General features: G+C 39.1%; 1 protein-coding gene across 1 annotated transcript in view; it reads right to left on the reverse strand.

Annotated features, from left to right (window-relative positions):
- RSPO1 (R-spondin 1) overlaps positions 1–2,934 on the reverse strand; it is a 34,312-nt gene extending 31,378 nt beyond the window's left edge. The window contains exon 1 of the mRNA XM_074305191.1: positions 2,801–2,934. The gene's annotated coding sequence lies outside the window, so the exon portion shown is untranslated. The remainder of the gene's footprint in view (positions 1–2,800) is intronic.
- Positions 2,935–18,312: the final 15,378 nt, after the last annotated feature.

The raw sequence follows: 18,312 nt of genomic DNA on the forward strand, positions 1-18,312 counted from the left end.
AGGTTAGATGTTAAGAAGGACTTCTTGTATGGCAGGGGTGGGTGTGGCCCACAGAAACAGCCAGCAGATGGAGGCTGTGGAATCTCTCCCTGGTTAACAAGAGAGAAAGAAAAAAGCCTGTTATTGTAGGCAGCAGTGGGGTTCTGCGTAAAGTAGAGGCAAGCCCTTTACCTTCTCTGGCTCTCAGTTTATCCCTCAGAGAAGATGATCTCTAAGATTTCTTTCTAGCTCTAAATGTTCTAAGTTCAAGATGCTGCTGGGATTCAGAGAGATGGCTAGAGTGACCTCTGGAGGATCATAATGATATCCAGGAGATAGCTGGGATGGAGAACTATGACCCTTTGAAATGCTAAAGAGAATGTCCTGGCCGTGTGATGGACAGCTAAGAACAAAATGTCCCACAGTGTAGGCTCTGTCCAGCAGAGGGGCAATAGAGAGGAGAGAGGAGAGGAGCAGACTCCTCTATGGGAGGGGGAAGCCCTATTCTGGCTCCCTTTCTTGTTCCCCTTCCCACCCAACCACTGCTTTGCCCTCTGGGCTCTCCTTGTATTTCCTTGGCTTCTGCATCTCTCTGGCCGTTGGCCCCATCCCTGTGCTAATCAAATAGCCCCAAATGCTAAAAACTCAAATGTTTATTTTATTTTTTTTACACACTTGCATAACTCACACAATAAGCCAAGCCAGGCGCTGGGGGTTTGGGTTTGTTTTATTTTGTCGCATTTTTTAAAAGAGGAAGAAGAAAGAAAGGCAGGCCAAACACCCAACCCTTAAAGCTGTCCCAGGCCAGACTGTGGACTCCAGACTCTGGGTTCTCAGTTGCATGAGAGGTTTACAGCTCAGTCTGGGCCTGGGCTTTACATACCCCCTACTATGAGTGGCTACTGGTTAGGGCAATGATCAGGGAGGGAAAAGGGCCAGGTGGAGGTCCCCATGGGAAGTGAAGCCACCAGCCAGTCTTGCCTCTGGCTCTTAGGTCACAGGAAGTCAACAGACAGGAATTTTCTCTTCCAGAGGCAAGATTCTGTCTTGTTATAATAGGGGGTTTCGAGGGGGGCACAGTGCTGAGTGAGAAGCAGGCAGAATTTTGGATCTTGCCTTCTGGGGCCTTTTTTCAACGAACTTAGGCGTGAAACAGAGACCCTAGAAACCTTTCTGAGAATTGACATGCCAGGAACTTAGCTCTAGATCAGTGGATAGAAAACTGGCTTTGGAAGGAAGAAGGGGGGGAAAAAGGCCCCATTCAGATTTTCAGATACTTTTTAGCTGTTTGAACTTGGCAAATAACTTAAGTTCTCAGCTTTCTAATCTTTAAAATGGGGATAATTATAGTACTGATTCATAGTAATGTGTCAAAATCAAGAAATTACACATTAAGTGCTTTATAATCCTGAAGTTTTCTATAAATGATATTATTATTAGTATTATTCCCCGCATCTACTCACCCTAAACACCAGGATGCTGACTAATCTCCCCCCACCCCAAATCTGGTCCCTCAGTTGTCATAGGACTGGTCAGCCAGCAGAGGGCTATGAAAGATGCTACTGGATACAGATTCACTTTTTCCTCTCCTCCCAGGTCCCTCCCCACAATACTTTCCTGTCTCCCCTCTACCCTTTGACCAAATAGAAATTTAGAACTCTCAAGGAAGTAACAACTTGTTACAATGAGGAAAATATTATCTCTGGAGTCAATAAAATCATATTATCTTTAAGACTGGCAAAGTGATTTACAAACATTATCTCATTTCATTCTCACAACAAATCTGAGAGGTAGGTGCTATTATTATTATTCACATTTTCTGGATGAGGAAACTAAAGTTGAGGGAATTTTAAGTGACTTGGTCTCAGTTTTCTCATCTGTAAAGTGTTAATCTCAAAGGCCTCTGGGCCCTCTTCTGCATGGTGCTGTGGAGAGAATGCTGGTCCTGGAATCAGGAAGATCTGGATTCAGAGGTGACCTGAGATACTTATTAAGTCACTTAACTTCTGTTTGTCTCAGCTAATCATAATAGAGATGACAGAGATAACTCCCTCATTCTCCTTTCTCTTTAGTATCTTTAATGCTGATTAATTATCTCCAGGTTGCTGGGTGTCCTTCCTTCTGAGAAACAATGGACTGGGGGAGGGGAGAGGGGAAGTTCTCTCAGTTTTCTGTGTCTCTACTGTCCAGAAAAAAAATATCCTCTCCCCTCCCCTACAGTGATCATGCATGTCCCATCCTCTCCTTGGTCAAAACCAAGCAGTCATCCATAGTCTGAGAGAGTGAAAAGAGCACCAGTTTGGGAATTTCATCCAGCTTTTATTAAGTGTATTAGGAAAACGTGTGTGTTCCTAACCAAGTCACGAGCTCTCAAGAGCACCACAACCTACAGATTTCCATTGGTAAAGGAAGTTACTCTCCAAGAGTGTTCAAGAATTGTGTGTTGTTTTTGTTTTTCCACTAAACCTATTCTTTTTTTGAGTGCACCAAGCACTCCAATAAAGTGAGAAATTCTAGGTCTACAAAGACAAGAGCAAAATAGTCCCTGCCCTCAGAGAACTCCTATTTTACTCAATTAAAAAAAACCTGGGCTCTTGTCATTAACTCCAATACTGAGTGACCCTATCTCTCTCTGAGTCTCCAGTGCCCTATCTAGAAAACCAAGCTGGTATAGATGGTCTTTGACATCCCTAAATACTATAATCCTCACTCCTAATCCAATCTCTCTCAGGTACCTGTTCCTCATTTCAGGTTAGGATTCCAATTCCTCCTACCTCCACCCCAGGCTGTTCAGGCCTCCTTTCATAATAAGGCAACTTACCTTTCCCTCTTGACACAACTTCGGGAAGTCTGCCCTGTTTGGGCAGGAGGAGAAAAAGGAATTTTCAGTGTCCAGTGGCCTGATTCACTAAGAAGGGGCCTGCCAGGTTTAGGGCAGAATACCCTGTCTCAATCTTCCGAGGACAGGAGGCTGAACATGCATTTAAATGCCAAATTGAAGCTGAGGGGGCCGAGAGAGGGTCATCTGGGAGAGGGAAAGGCATTTTTAAAAGGCCGATCCTTCTGTCAGTCAGTCGTGATAGACAGGCCTAGCACATGTTTCCAATGAAGGTCCCCACACCTGCATTCCCAGCCTGCCCTAATGGAGTTAGCCTTGTGGCCTCCCTCATTAACAAAGCCTTCGCCTAGCTCAGGTTTCTGGGTCCCGGTTCCTGGATGTAACCTGTGGGCTATCACTGGGGAGGGGAGGGACAGAGGGAGGACTCTTTCTCAACATTAAGCTGGGCAGGAGAAGGTTAGAGAGGGGAGGGTTACTCAGGAAACCTAACAGCTGTTAGAAACCTGATTTGAAAGAGTGACTTGTTTAGATCCTCATCTCTAAGTCCTGCTAGCTGAGGCAGCTTGGCCATCACTCCTAACAACAGCAGCAACAGCAGACATATGATTCTAGAAATTTGGAAAAGTTCTGCTCCAATCCTCACAAGAATCCCAGGAAATAAGTTATTAATTATTATTATAAATAGATAACCTGCTTATTATTATCATCATCATAATTATATTTAATTATATATTACTATATATTGGGGGGTTTCCTTCCCTTCCCCCAATAAATGTAATATAGTCATAAGTATATTACTATTATTATATCATATGTTATGTTATTATATATATATTAATTTATAATAGTTACAGTTATTATCTTCCCCATCAATTAATGAGAATGATTAAATGCTGGGAGAGATCGTTTGTCTAGAAGTAGATAAATATTAATTTTTGAGATGGGAGTTCAAGCCAGATTCCCTTGAGTTTGTGTCCAGTACTCTATCCACTGGACCATAGGGACACTATAAGAGAAACTCTTCCTTAAGTGTGGGATTCTTCTTTACATGACTATTTTTGATCTTTGAGATACTATCCACTACTGAGTTTCAGCATTTCTGCCAAGATGCCCAAAGAATCCAAATTTACTCCAATCAGACTTTAGTCAGAATTTCTATACAATAATTTTTAGGCTTATTGCAACATTTTTGGGTACAATTTGGCCATTTCTTTACACACCACAACTAGGAATTATTGTACTTGAGTCACCTTCAGTTGGCATTTCTTTTCTTTTATGTGTGTGTGTGTTTCCTTTCTTTTCTTTTTTTTTAAATTAAAGCTTTTTCTTTTCTTTTCTTTTCTTTCTTTCTTTTTTTTAATTAAAGCATTTTATTTACAAAACATATGCATGGGTAATTTTTCAACAATGACCCTTGCAAAACCTTGTATTCCAAATTTTTTTCTCCTTTCTCCCACCCCCTTCCCTACATGGCAGGTAATTCAATACATGTTAAATATGTTAAAATATATGTTAAATCCAATATATGTATACATAGTTATACAGTTATTTTGCTGCACCAGAAAATTTGGATCAAGAAAGGAAAAAACCGAGAAAGAAAACAAAATACAAGCAACAACAGAAAGAGTGAAAATGCTATATTGTGATCCACACTCAGTTCCCACAGCTTTGTCTCTGGGTGTAGATGGCTCTCTTCATCACAAGATTATCAGAACTGATCTGAATCATCTCATTGTTGGGAAGAGCCATGTCCATCAGAATTCATCATCATATAATCTTGTTGTTACTGTGTACAATGATCTTCTGGTTCTGCTCATTTCACTTAGAATCATTTCATCCTCTAAAATCATACTCCTGATCGTTTCTTATAGAACAATAATATTCCATAATGTTCATATACTAAAATTTACTCAACCATTCTCCAACTGATAGGTATTCAAATCAGTTTCCAGTTTCTTGCCACTACAGTAAAAAGGGCTGCCATAAGGCTTTTTATTTTCAAAACATTTGCATGGATACTTTTCAACATTCACCTTTGCAAAACCTTGAGTTCCAAATTTTTTCTGTTAAACATGTGCAATTCTTATATACATATTTCCACAATTATCATGCTGCATAAGAAATATCAGATCAAAAAGGAAAAAAAAATTAGAAAGAAAGCAAAATGCAAGTAAACAAGAATAAAAAAGGGAAAATACTGTTGTGGTCCATACTCAGTTCTCAAAGTTCTTTTTCTGGGTGCAAATGGCTCTCTTCATCATAAGATCATTGAAACTGAGTTGGCCATTTCTTGATGAACCACACATTCAGTTGAATTCTGGAGGGGTGGACTGTGGTAGTACAAAGGACCATTCAATTCTAGTGACTGCTTCTTGCCTTCAGAATAAAATACAAATTTTTCTAGTTGGTTTTTAATTTTTTTTTTTTTTTTTTTGCTTTTTCCAATTATACGTAAAAATTTTAACATTCATTTAAAACAAATTTTAAATTCCAAATTCTCACCCTCCTTTCTTCTCTTCCCCACCCTTAAATTGAAAAGGCAAGCAATTTGATGTAGATGATACATGTGGAGTCATGCAAAATGTATTTTCATATCAGTCATGTTGTCAAAGAAAACAGGCCAAAAGAAAAAAAACCAAAACAAAACCAAGAAAAATAAAGTAAAAAAGAGTTTGCTTCAATCTGCATTCAAACTCCATCAGCATTTTTTCATTATGGTCCCTCAGAATTGTCTTGTTGTCTTGAATAATTATATTTCTGAGACTAGCTAAATCATTTTTTCCTTAGTAAATTTATTTATTTTTAATACACATTACTTTATGAATCATGTTGGGGGGGAAAAGATCAGAGCAAAAAGGAAAAACCTTAGGAGAGATTAAAACACACACACACAAAAAGAGCTGAATGTAGTATGTGTTGATTTTTTCTGGATGCAGATATCATTTTCTATCCAAAGTCTATTGGGATTGTTTTGGATCACTGAATCACTGAGAAGAATCAAGTCTTTCATAGTTGATCATCACACATTCTTGCTGTTATTGCATACAATGTATTCCTGGTTCTGCTTGTTTTGCTCAGCATCAGTTCATGTAAATCTTTTCAGGCCTTTCTAAAATCAGCTTGTTCATCATTTTTTATAGAACAAAAATATTCCATTATCTTCATGCTTCATAACTTGTTCAGCCATTCTCCAATTGATGGGCATCTACTCATTTTCCAATTCTACCACAAAAAGAGTCTACAAATGTTTTTGCACATGTGGGTCCTTTTCCCGAATAGCTAAGTCGTTCACAGCGGATCATTGTACAGAATTGCTATGACTATATAAACTCTTCTGATTTTACTCACTTCACTTGAATCTGTTTATATAAATCTTTCAGAAATCTGCCTTCTTATCATTTCTTATGTTCTTACACAAACACAATTATATTTCATGACAACCATATACCACAACTTCTTCAGCCATTCCCTACCTGATGAACATCCATGAATTTCTAATTCTTTGCTGTCACAAAAAGAGCTGCTATAAATATTTTTTTTACAAATATATTTTATTTCCCCTGCCCCCTTTTAAAAAATCTCTTGGGATACAGACTTAATAGTGGTATTATTGGGTCAAGGGTTTTTCCCAGTTTTATAGCCCTTTGGGCATAATTCCAAAATGATCTCCAGAGTGGCTGAATCAGTTTACAACTCCACCCACTGGTGCTTTGGTGTTCCAATTTTCTTACTTCTCCTCCAACATTTATCATTTTCCCTTTTGGTCAAATTAGCTAATCTGATGGCTGTGAGATGGCACTTCAGAGTTTTAATTCTATTCTAATATCTTTAATAAAATATAATTAATACTAAAAACATTATTTTCAAGTGACTATAGATGGCTTTGGTTTCTTCATCTTAAAACTATCTGTTTTTATCCTTTGACCATTTATCATTTGGTAAACGATTTATATGCTTGTAAATTTAACTCAACTCTCTATATCTTTGAGAAGTGAGGCCTTTAATCAAAGAAACTTCCTGCAATTTTTTTAAAAAACTGTTATTATTACTAACTGTATACTGGGGCAATGGTGAATAGAGTACTGGGCCTAGAGTCAGAAAGACTCATCTTCCTAAGTTCAAATCTGGCTTCAGACACTAGTTCACCCTGTTTGTCTCAGTTTATTCAAGTAAAAATGAGTTGAACAAGGACATGGCAACTTTTAAAATATCTGTACTAAGAAAATACAAAATGGGATCAAAAAGAGTTGGACACAACTGAAAAATGACCGAACAAGAACTTTGTATTTCCCTTTATTCTATTTTTTCCCTGTTTATACTTCTCTCTCCTCCCTTCTGTTTCTATTTCTCTGGCTCTCTCTCTTCTCAGTCTTTGTCTGTTCTCTCTCCCTCTCTCCCTCTCTCCCTCTCTCCTTTTCTCCCTCTCTCCCCTCTCCCCTCTTCCCTTTCCCCTCCCTCCTCTTTCTCCCCCTCTCTCTCTCTCTCTCCCTTCCTCTATGTCTCTGTCACTTTCTCTGTTTCTATCTCTCTCTATCTCTCCTTTCACAGTCCTTCCTCAATAGTGTTTCACTTCTGATCACTTTATCTCCCAATCTGTTCTTTCATTAATCAGTCTTCATCGTTTCTTTTATCTCCTTTTGCTCCTACTTTCTCTGTAGAGGAAGACAGTTTTTCATATAATCAACTGAGTGTATATGTTATTCCCTCTTTGAGACAATTCCAATAAGAATAAGGTTCAGGCATTATTTGCCACGCTCTCTCCATTGTAAAAGCTCTTTCCTGCATTTTTTTATGTGAGATCATTTATACCATTCCACCTTTACTTTCCCCTTTCTCCCACTGATATTCTTTTTTACTCCTTAATTTCATCTTTTTAGATATTGTCCTGTCATAATCAACTCAGATCTGTGTTTCTCCTAATTGCCCTAATAATGATAAAGTTTTTAGGAGTTTCGAGTGTCATCTTTCTATGTAGGAACACAAACAGTTTAACCTTATTTAATTCCCTATTCTTTCTCTTTCCTATTTACTTTTTATGCTTTTTTTGAGTTTTGTATTTGAAAGTCAAATTTTTCATTCAGCTCTGCTCTTTTGAAAGTCTTTTATGTCATTAAATATTTCTATCACCACCACCATGGATTATACTGAATTTTCTTGGGTTGATGATTCTTGATGGTAATCCTAGTTCCTTTGCCCTATGAAATACCATTCCACTCCTGATGATATAAGCTGTTAAATCTTAGATTACATCGCTTGTGAATCCACTATATTTGAATTGTTTCTGGCTGCTTTCTTGCATCATTCTTGATGTGGAAGCTCTGTAAATTGGCTATGATATTCCTGGGAGTTTCCATTGTAGGATTTCTTTCAGGAGATAACGGATTCTTTTAATTTTTATTTTATATTCTGGTTCTAGGATATTGGAACAGTTTTTCTTGATAATTTCTTGAAATATGATGTCTAGGCTCTTTCTTTGATTATGGTTTTCAGGCAGATCCTCTCCTTAATCTATTTTCCAGATAAATTGCTTTGTTTGTTTTTTTTTTTTTCTATTGAGATATTTCATATTCTCTTCTTTTATTCTTTTGATTGTGTTTTATTGCTTCTTCATTAATTTTCAATTGCTTAATTCTAATTTTTAAGGAATTATTTTCTTCAATGAGCTTTTGTACTTTCTTTTCCATTTGGTCAATTTTACTTTTTAAGGCATTCTTTTGTTTAGTGGATAGTTGTGTCGCTTTTACCATTTGGCTTATTTTAAAGTGTCATTTTTTTCAGTATTTTTGTGGCTCCTTTATCAAGATGTTGAAGGTTTTTTCATGATTTGTTTATGCATCTCCCTCCCAATTTTCTCTTTCCCATTATTATTTGATTTTTAAAAATCCTTCTTGAGACCTTTTAGGAATTCTTTTTGAGCCATAGACCAATTTATGTATTTTCTTTGAGGCTTTCTATATAGCTTTGTTGTCATCTTCTAGTTTTCTGTTTTGCTCTTCCCTGTCATCATAGTAACTTTTTATGGTCAGGTTCTTTTTTATATTGTTATTGTTTGTTCATTTTTCCACTTTTAACTTTTTATTAAAGTTTGACTCTGCTTCCAGAGTGGAATGGGGTAGGGAAGACGACTGTTTCAAGCTTTAGGTTTTTCATGCTGCTATTTTCAACATTAGTTCTAGGAGTTCTAAATTTTCAGTTTTTCAAGGTGATATGATCTAAAGAGAGATATGGTCACTGTTTTCCTGGCCTGTGGTCTGGTCTGTGAGTAACCAGAAGCACTCTTTTGTGCCCTGGAACCATGAACAGGGTCCCCACTCTAGTATGCTGATAGTGTGCTTGCCCTTGGACTGCAACCTGAAATCATATATGTTCAATCCAACAGAGTTCTGTACCCAGTGCCAGCAAAAAGTCCCTCATAATCTCCTTCTGATCAATTGTCCAACCCTCTTTTAGTCTCTGGGTTGAGACTCTGGAAGCTGCAACTGCCTCTTCAGTTACCCTTAAGGCCTGTTACTAGCCTTTTTTTGGGTTGCTTTCCCTAGACTTCAATTTCTTAAACTATGGTTTGTGACTCCAGATTTCATAATTGAATGTAGGTGTCACAAAATTCTGATTTATTATTAATATATGTTATATTTGTATACCTATCTTATGTACCTATATACCTAGGGTCACAAAACAATTTCTCAGGCAAAAAAGGGCCACAAGTGGAAAAAGTTTAAGAAGACCTGAACTAAACTATGTTTTTTTCTCACCCCAGTGAGAAAGACCTTTACTGCTGATCTTCTAAGTTGTCTTGGGCTGTAATTTTTTTGCCCCAATCTTTTGTTGGTTCTGTTGCTTTCAGAATTCATTTTTGAGGTGTTATATTAAAGTTGTTTGGAGGGGATTTGGGAGAGCTCAGGTGAGTCCCTGCCTTCACTCTGCCATCTTGGCTCTGTCTCCTACCCTATGATTGACTTTTAAAGCCTTTTGGATTTTATTTCCAGGCTTATTGTACATTACTATCTTCTTTATTCTTGATGTACTGGAAATCTTGCTAACTGTACTATAGGATATTCTATTACACATCTGTACACCTAGAATATCCTTCCTTTTAACTTACTCATGATAGAATCCCAACTCTATCTTGATCTTTCTGGTCTCTAATTCCACTCAATATCTGAAATTATCTTGTATTTACCACCATATATCCGTGTGTGTGTGTGTGTGTGTGTGTGTGTGTGTGTGTGTGTGTGTGTGTATAGAGAGAGAGAGAGAGAATTTATCTACATATTTTATATTAGATACACATCAGATACATATTAGATACAACAAATCTAGCTATCCAGGATAAAATACAAAATACTCTATTTAACATTCAAAGCCCTTCACAATCTAGTCCCTTCCTATCTTTCCACTCTTCTTACACCTTATTCTTCACCATGTACTTATTAATCTAGTCACCCTGGCCTCCTAGCTGTTACACACACACACACACACACACACACACACACACACACACACACACACACTTACGTTATTTTAGCTCCATGGCTTTTATCTTTCCTGGCTTCCTTTATTTTCCAAATAAAATCTTTTTTTTTTTTTTTTTTTTTTTTTTTTTTTTTTTTTTTTTTTTTAATAAACAGGACGTCTTTCCCAATCCTCTGTCTCTGTTAATTATTTCCATTTTATCCTATATATCTTGATTTATGTTTATTTGTTTGCATATTCTGTCATTCAGATTAGATTATAGATCCCTTGAAGGCAAGAATTGTCTCTTTATCCAAAATGTTTAGCACTTTGCCTGGTACACAATAAATGATTAATGAACGTTTATCAACTGATTGGCTTTGAGTGGACAGCTGATCATCCTTTACCCATAGTAACTTAGAACTCTTCAACTCAATTGATGCCTCAGCTTTCTACAGTAGCAGGGATGACAGGTATATACATCTTGCATAGTAGTTTACCTAAATTTTAGTGAAGTATTTGATAAAGTTCTTAAAACTATTCTTATGGAAAAGATGGAGAAATCATTAGAGAGTTTCCAAACTGGTTAAGTTTCTGTTTCTGAACTGAGTAATATTAATGGTTTAATGTGCTGCTTCAGGGGTAGTAAATCTCTCTTTCCTCTTATTAAAAGTCTTCAAGCCTATCAGGCTTCTTGTCGAGGTATAGGTTGGGATAGTTGGTCTTTAAAGTCGCTTTCACTTGAGATTCTGTGATGTTGCAATGCGTCTTTGATTGAAAGCCTCCACTAGAAGGCTCTAGGGATTTATATGTGTTCTCTGTTGCTTAACATTTTTGTCAATGACTTGGATAAAAGTATAGTTGGCATATTTCATACAGCATGAAGCTGGGAGGGATCGCTAACATTTTAGTTTTCAGTCAGCAGCCCTTTCCTTTGAATATATGAAATATGGTTCTCATGCTTCTCTCCATCTGGGACCAGTACAGCCTGTTCAGCACCAGGGCTAGAGATTTCTTTTGGTCCAGTCATCCAAAATTATCATGGAGCTACCAAAGACATGGGTCAGAAAGTTTTGAGCATTGTTAACGGATTATTGTACTTTGCATAGGACCAAGTATATTTCAGTGCTGTTCTCCATGGTAGAGCTATTCCTTCAATAGTAATTCATTCTCTGGAGTAGCTGGTAGATTCCTTGAGACTCATACCATATCACTAATGAACAATACCACTTTTTATAGACTAAACTTTCCACTATCATCAATCTGGAGATAGGGATCAATTTCAATAATGGGTCCTAGAAAGTTTTTTTAGGATTAAGACATACTTTAGGTCATAATCTATGCAACACCACAGCTCACAGGCCTCCATCAAGTTTTCTCTTTTACCAGACAATCATATAACACATGAATTCAAAGCAAAAGGCATTTAATGAATGAGGACATCAAGGTAAATAACAAAGGAAATCCTACTCCTTTTCCTATACTGATAGGGGACCCATATATTGCCACGTGACTGATGGACAGTTGAAAACATGTAGGAAACAAAAGCAACAAGAACATAAGGGAAGCCCATGTTCCTAGGTCTCTGTCCCAGCTGGAATCCTTATCTGCCTCCAAAACTACCCCCACTGATGTCATTCATTAGTCTGGTGATTTTATCTGCTGAGACTGCCAAACTCAAGTCATTACAATTTTGTTGTATTCAGTTTTGATTTTGTTGTGGTTGTGTTTCCATTCATAGTGTTGTGTATAATATTTTGTTGTGTATAACAATTGTGCATACTGTTTTCCTGGTTCTCTTTACTTCCTTTTGCATCAGTAGTATGTCTTCTCATGTTTCTCTGTATTCTTTATATTCATAATTTTTCACAATTCAACAACATTCTATTGTTTTCATGTACCACAATTTGGCTACTTCTCAAGCAATGGACATCAAATTTGTCTCTAGTTCTTTGCTACATTTTGGTGTAGATGAGTACCTTGATTCAGATCCTCTTCACCTCTCAACTAGATTAGTGCCTTCACCTCCTAATTGGTCTTAAGGAACTCCCCTTAGTATTTCATTCTACACATTGATGAGAAAGTGATTTTCTTAATCTTAGATCTGACACATTATTCTTTCAATATACTCCAGTGATTACCGATTGTCTCTTGGATAAAAATAAGAATTCTTCTGTTTATCTCTTAAAGCCCTACAAAACCTGGCTCTGATTTACCTTTTCAGCCCCAGTGGATACTCCCTTTCCTACACTCTGATTCAACACAGCTTGCTTCCTTTTTGATCCTCACACACAATACTAATTCCTCTCTCCAAGTTTTTGCACTGGTCATCCCTCCTTCTTAGAAAATACTTTATCCTCTGCATTCTAAAATCTTTCTCTTCAAGATGAAGCTAAAACACCACCTTCTCCTTGTTTTCTTCTTTTCAAACTACTTTATATTTAACTTCTTTGTATATATTGTTAATATTCTGAATATGCTCACATTGTACTTGCTTTCTCCTCTATTAGAATGTGAATTCCTTGAGATTAAGAATTGTTCCTTTTTTTTTTTTTTTTTTTTTTGTATTTCTATCCTGAGCACAGTGTCTGGCACATAGGAGTGAATATACAGGTGTTCATGGAAGACTAGTACCTTTGGTGTGAGGGCTTTTGAGTCCTTTTCTAGGACTGCTCTCCAACCATTATGTCCTCCTTATTATCTGATGAGAGTAAAATTCACTTACTCCCCCTCCCTTCCCCATCTTCCCCTTCAAAGCTTTTTCTTGCCCTTTTTATGGTGGATAATTTACACCACTCCATTTCTCACTTTCCCTTTCTGCTCTCCATATTTGGTATCCAATCAGCCATCCAACTCTCACCTGTGTCTCCAAGAAGTTGTAGCATATGTGGTGGCCATACTCTCATAAACTGTTTCAACAAACCAGATTGAAGGGAACTGACAGGCCTCAAATCTGTCAGTGAGTTAGAAGATGTGAAAGCCTGTGAAGACCTCCCTTAGCAGAATGAGAAAATACGAAAAATTTGTTGCAACTTAGATCTTGGTTAGACACAAAAAATTCCAAGGTCTCCCACTGCAACTCAGGCTATCACCAGTCATCTTAATTTTGTCTTGCCCCTGGACTTTGATAATTCTGGAGGAGAAAGTGAATTTAATGACTGTGTGCAACTCTGCCTTACTTAAGTTCAGTTTATATGAATCAAAAGATGCTGTTATGACATTTTATCTTAAATGTGACATATCTTAAATGTTCATATGGACTATGTGTTCCAAGTTCATATTGATTGAAAATGAAAAACATTCATGATTGAAGAAATCATAGTTGGACATACTGTATGTTCAGCCTGACAAAATGATGTTTTGATCTTTGAGCATAAAGGACAACAGCCAAGGCACATAGTAGATACTTAAGGCTTGCTTATTGATTGATTGCTTCCTGTCAACAGCACCATCACCTTTACAGGCATCTGGACTCAATACCCTAGAATTATTTTGGGTTCTTCCATCTTTTTGAACATTTAACTACTTACCATATCTTGCTAGATTCTATCCCTACAGCCTCTCTTACATATGTCCTCTTAAAGAAAATCCCACTACACAACTTGAAACTTTCATTTCCTTTCAACGGGACTATTAAACAGCTTCTTTACTGGTCGGAGCATCTTAGTAGAATGTAAAATCAATGTGGGTCGAAAAGATAACGTAACAGACTCTGGTCAGATCATAACTAGAGGATTTTGTTCAGTTCTGGGTACCATATTTTAGGAAGAATAATGACAAATTATAGAGAAGAAAAAACATGATGATGAAAGGTCTTGAGATCTGGCCATATGAAGACTATTTGAAGGAATTGAGGATGTTTAGCTTGAAGAAGAAAAGACTCAGCTGGGGGGCATGATAGAATGTAAACTTTGCATTAGAGTAACTCCTTGAGGACAAGGATTTCCATTGGTGTATGGTGTATCCTCCAGTGCCTAGTATACAACTTGGCCCATTCAGTCTGGTTGATTGATTTAAGAATTTGAAGGTCTTGGGGCAGCTAAGTGGCGCAGTGCATAGAGCACCAGCCCTGAAGTCAGGAGGACCTCAGTTCAATTTTTTTTTATTATTAATTTTATAATTATAACATTTTTGACAGTACATATGCATAGGTAATTTCTTACAACATTATCCTTTGTACTCCCTTCTGTTCCGAATTTTTCCCCTCCTTCCCTCCACCCCCTCCCCTAGATGGCAGGCATTCCCATACATATTAAATATCTTATAGTATATCCTAGATACAATATACATGTACAGAACCGAATTTTTGTTGTTGTTGTTGTTGTTGCACAGGAAGAATTGGATTCAGAAGGTAAAAATAATCTGGGGAGAAAAACAAAAAATGCCAACAGTTTACACTCATTTCCCAGTGTTCCTTCTCTGGGTGTAGCTGATTCTGTCCATCATCGATCAATTGGAACTGGATTAGATCTTCTCTATGTTGAAGATTTCCACATCCATCAGAATACATCCTCATACAGTATCATTGTTGAAGTGTATAATGATCTCCTAGTTCTGTTCATTTCACTCAGCATCAGTTGATGTAAGTCTCTCCAAGCCTCTCTGTATTCATCCTGTTGGTCATTTCTTACAGAGCAATAATATTCCATAATCTTCATATACCACAATTTACCCAACCATTCTCCAATTGATGGACATCCATTCATCTTCCAGTTTCTAGCCACTACAAAAAGGGCTGCCACAAACATTTTGGCACATACAGGTCCCTTTCCCCTCTTTAGTATTTCCTTGGGATATAAGCCCAGTAGTAGCCTACGTTCAAATTTGACCTCAGCCACTTAACATTTTCTAGCTGTGTGACCTTGGGCAAGTCACTTAACTCTAATTGCCTCAGCAACAAAACAAAAAAAAAAAGAAAAAAAGAAGGTCTGTCACATTGAAGAAGGACTTGATTTGTTCTACCTGGCCTCTGAGAGCCAGGAGCAATGAATGAACATTTCGGCTTTCTCCCTCTCTCCCCCCCCCCAAAACAAAACAAAACAAAACAAAACAAAACAAAAACAAACAAACAAAAAAAAATGGTAGGTGAGGATGAACATGTGAGAGCAAATTGAGGCTTGATATGAGAAAACACTTTCAATAAGAGCTTCCAGACACTCCATGGGCTGCCTTGGGAGGTAGTGAATTCCCCATCATTGGAGGACTTTGAGCAACACTTAGGTGTTAGGTAGTTTTAGCAAGGAGTTTTTCCAAGCATGAGCTGGACTGATTGGCTCCTGGAATTACTTCCAACTATGAGATACTATGAAATGTTCTCTCAGAAGATTTGGAGGGTGGGGTGAGGTAAGAACCTGGAGAGTTGGATTCTGGGCTGTGAAAGCAGGATCATTTCCCAGAGCTGGGACACCCTGAGGGAGCTGGACTGCGCCTTTATGTGATATTTACAACTGACTTTAGGGTATAGCTGTTAATGCTGTGTGATGGAAAGAACACTAGAAACTTAGACTCCAATCCTCTCTCTCTACTCCAGTTGTGTAACTTTAGGCAAATTTTTTCTTTCTACACTTCAGTCCCTCATCTATTAGGTAGTAATAATAATTCCTACCCTGCCTTCCTTATATCCTAAAACAAACAAAAAAAAATGGGGAAAAAAACCACTTTTGTGAAAGTAACTAATTGAATAACTGTTATTTTGATACATTTTCCATAAGTCTTAAGAGAGGTATCATCCTTGCATTCTCCCCATCCCAACTCAACAGCTCCCCTGACTTGAGAGTTACCTGCTTCTTGTGGACAAAAACTTTAATTTCTGCTTCTGCCTGTCAAGGGCAAAAGAACACCAGTCATTTCATCTCCGAAGCATCATTCCTTCCAAAGTTGCCTCTGTCAGAGATGTATCTATTGGCCCTCTCCAGCCACAGCGCAGCTTGCTAAAGACAGACAGATGGGCACTCCCCATCCCTGGCCCCCAGCTAGTCCCTGTCTGGAATAGGTTTCCTCTCTGAGAGGAGGGGAGGAGAGTCTGGTGAGGGCAAAGGATCATAAAATGTAATTCAAAGGGACCGTGGAGGCTAATTACCCTACCCCTCTTATTTTACAGAGAACCAAGAAGCCCGAGCTATCCAGGTGGCTTATTAAAGGTTACCCGAGTTAAGAAGGGGGGAAAAGAGAAAAGGGAATCAGAAAGAAGAAGGGAAGGAGAGCTGGGGAGGGGAGAGAAGCATGGCCTTATGGCTAAGGTTTCGGAGGACCTTGTGTTCCCACAGGAGCAGGGTGAATGTGGCCTGGAGCTGGGGGGTGGGGGTCTGACTCAGCTGTGTTCGTGACAGCCTCTTGTGCTCTCAATCCTCCTCTGGACAACAGTTACACACACCAGGCTGGGCCCATAATTAGGTACAGGTGCCCCTCCCCACTGGGCTCAGGTCCGGTCAGTGGACTCACTAGGATAGCCTCAGCCAAGTTGAAGACAGACTCTGAGCTGAGCAAGGAGGGAAGCTGGGAAAATAACAACTCCTGGCTCCTTTCCCTCTTCCCTCCCTAGTCCCCCGTTCTACCTAAAGCCGGAGTCTTTCTCCCTTTCTAGGCTGCCTAGACCCAGACCCACTTAAAGTACTCTCTCTCTCACTACCCACATTCCCCCCGGGGGTTTGTCTTCAAACCTCCAATCCCCTTCCTCATCCCTGAGCTCCCCTGATCCCTCTTTTGGTCCTCCCTGAGCCTCCCTGAGCCTCCCTGAGCCTCTCTGAGCCCTCTTGAGCCTCTCTGAGACTTCCCCCAGCTCCCTAGCTATGTCTCCCTCTTTCCTGAGCCCCCTGAGCCCTCCCCTAGCTCTCCTGATCCCCCTTTAAGCTTTTCCTGAACCCTCTTAAGCCCTCCCTGAGCTGTCCCTCTCCAGATAATCTCTGCCTAAAGGAAGACCTAGATATTGGTTTCTGCTCAATCAAGTATAGCATCAACAGGCTCAGACCACCAGTTATCCCTTCCTTCTTTCTTTGGAGCCTCCCAGCACTCACCATACCCTTTCCTCTGAAATTACCTTCCATATATACTACAACTCTAAATATTTCTTTTATGGACCCAGCTCCCTACAAGTGGTCGTCCACATTTGTAAGCCCCTTGAGGGCAGAGAATATTTCCTGCCTTTGCTTGGTAGCCCTAATGCTGGTTGTTTTGTAATTGTCTGACCTTCATTTTCAAAGAGAACCAGTGACATCACGGCAATGTCTAGACTTGTACGTGAATTGGATTTCAATGAGAAAGCGTTGCACAAAGTCATCAGCGCTCACTCCCTCTTCCAGTGCTTGGCACATAATAAGCACTATTAAAAAATGCTCATTGACTTGGCCACTGGGGCCTAGAATCCGAGGCCAAAGTTGGTCCTTCCTTGGATCTCCATTCCCTTCCCATCTTTGGGAATAGGGAAAGGCAAGCTAGGCTGCTCCACCATCTCCCTCCCTGCAGAGCGTGATTCTCTGGGGGGATGTGTGTGTGTGTGTGTGTGTGTGTGTGTGTGTGTGTGTGTGTAAATCTGTGAGGGGCTCTCTGTGTCTTTGTAGGTTTCTAAATCTGAGTCTCCAAGCCTCTCAGGCCTCCAACAGCACTCAGTGTTCATTATTACCTCTCCCCCTTTCCTCCCCAGGGCTTTGCTAGCCACAAGACCCCACATTAACCGCCCTCTCTCAGGGGTCACAGCGACAACCTAGAAACATGCTCTGTATTTGGACTGGGTTTAAAGTTGGTCTTTTCTTGCTCCTTTTCCCTTTGGGTTGAAAGGGGCTTCTTTTGGCTGTGAAGGAGGGAGGCCTGGGAACCAGGCAGGGTCAGACAGACCTGGCCCAGCACCCCTGCCCCACCTGCTCTCCCCTCCTTCTCCACTGTGGAGGCCAGAGTGTTACCTGTGGGTGCTGAAGCCCTTTTGCATGGATTTGGTCAAAGACAGATGCTTAAGTGCACCTATACATATGCTTGGACATTGGCCTTCACAATAATAATAGCAATCATGAATGGAACACTTTAAGGTTTGCAAAGCTCTTGATGTTCAC

Source organism: Sminthopsis crassicaudata, chromosome 3, assembly GCF_048593235.1.
Source record: "Sminthopsis crassicaudata isolate SCR6 chromosome 3, ASM4859323v1, whole genome shotgun sequence".
NCBI classification, from domain to species: domain Eukaryota; kingdom Metazoa; phylum Chordata; class Mammalia; order Dasyuromorphia; family Dasyuridae; genus Sminthopsis; species Sminthopsis crassicaudata.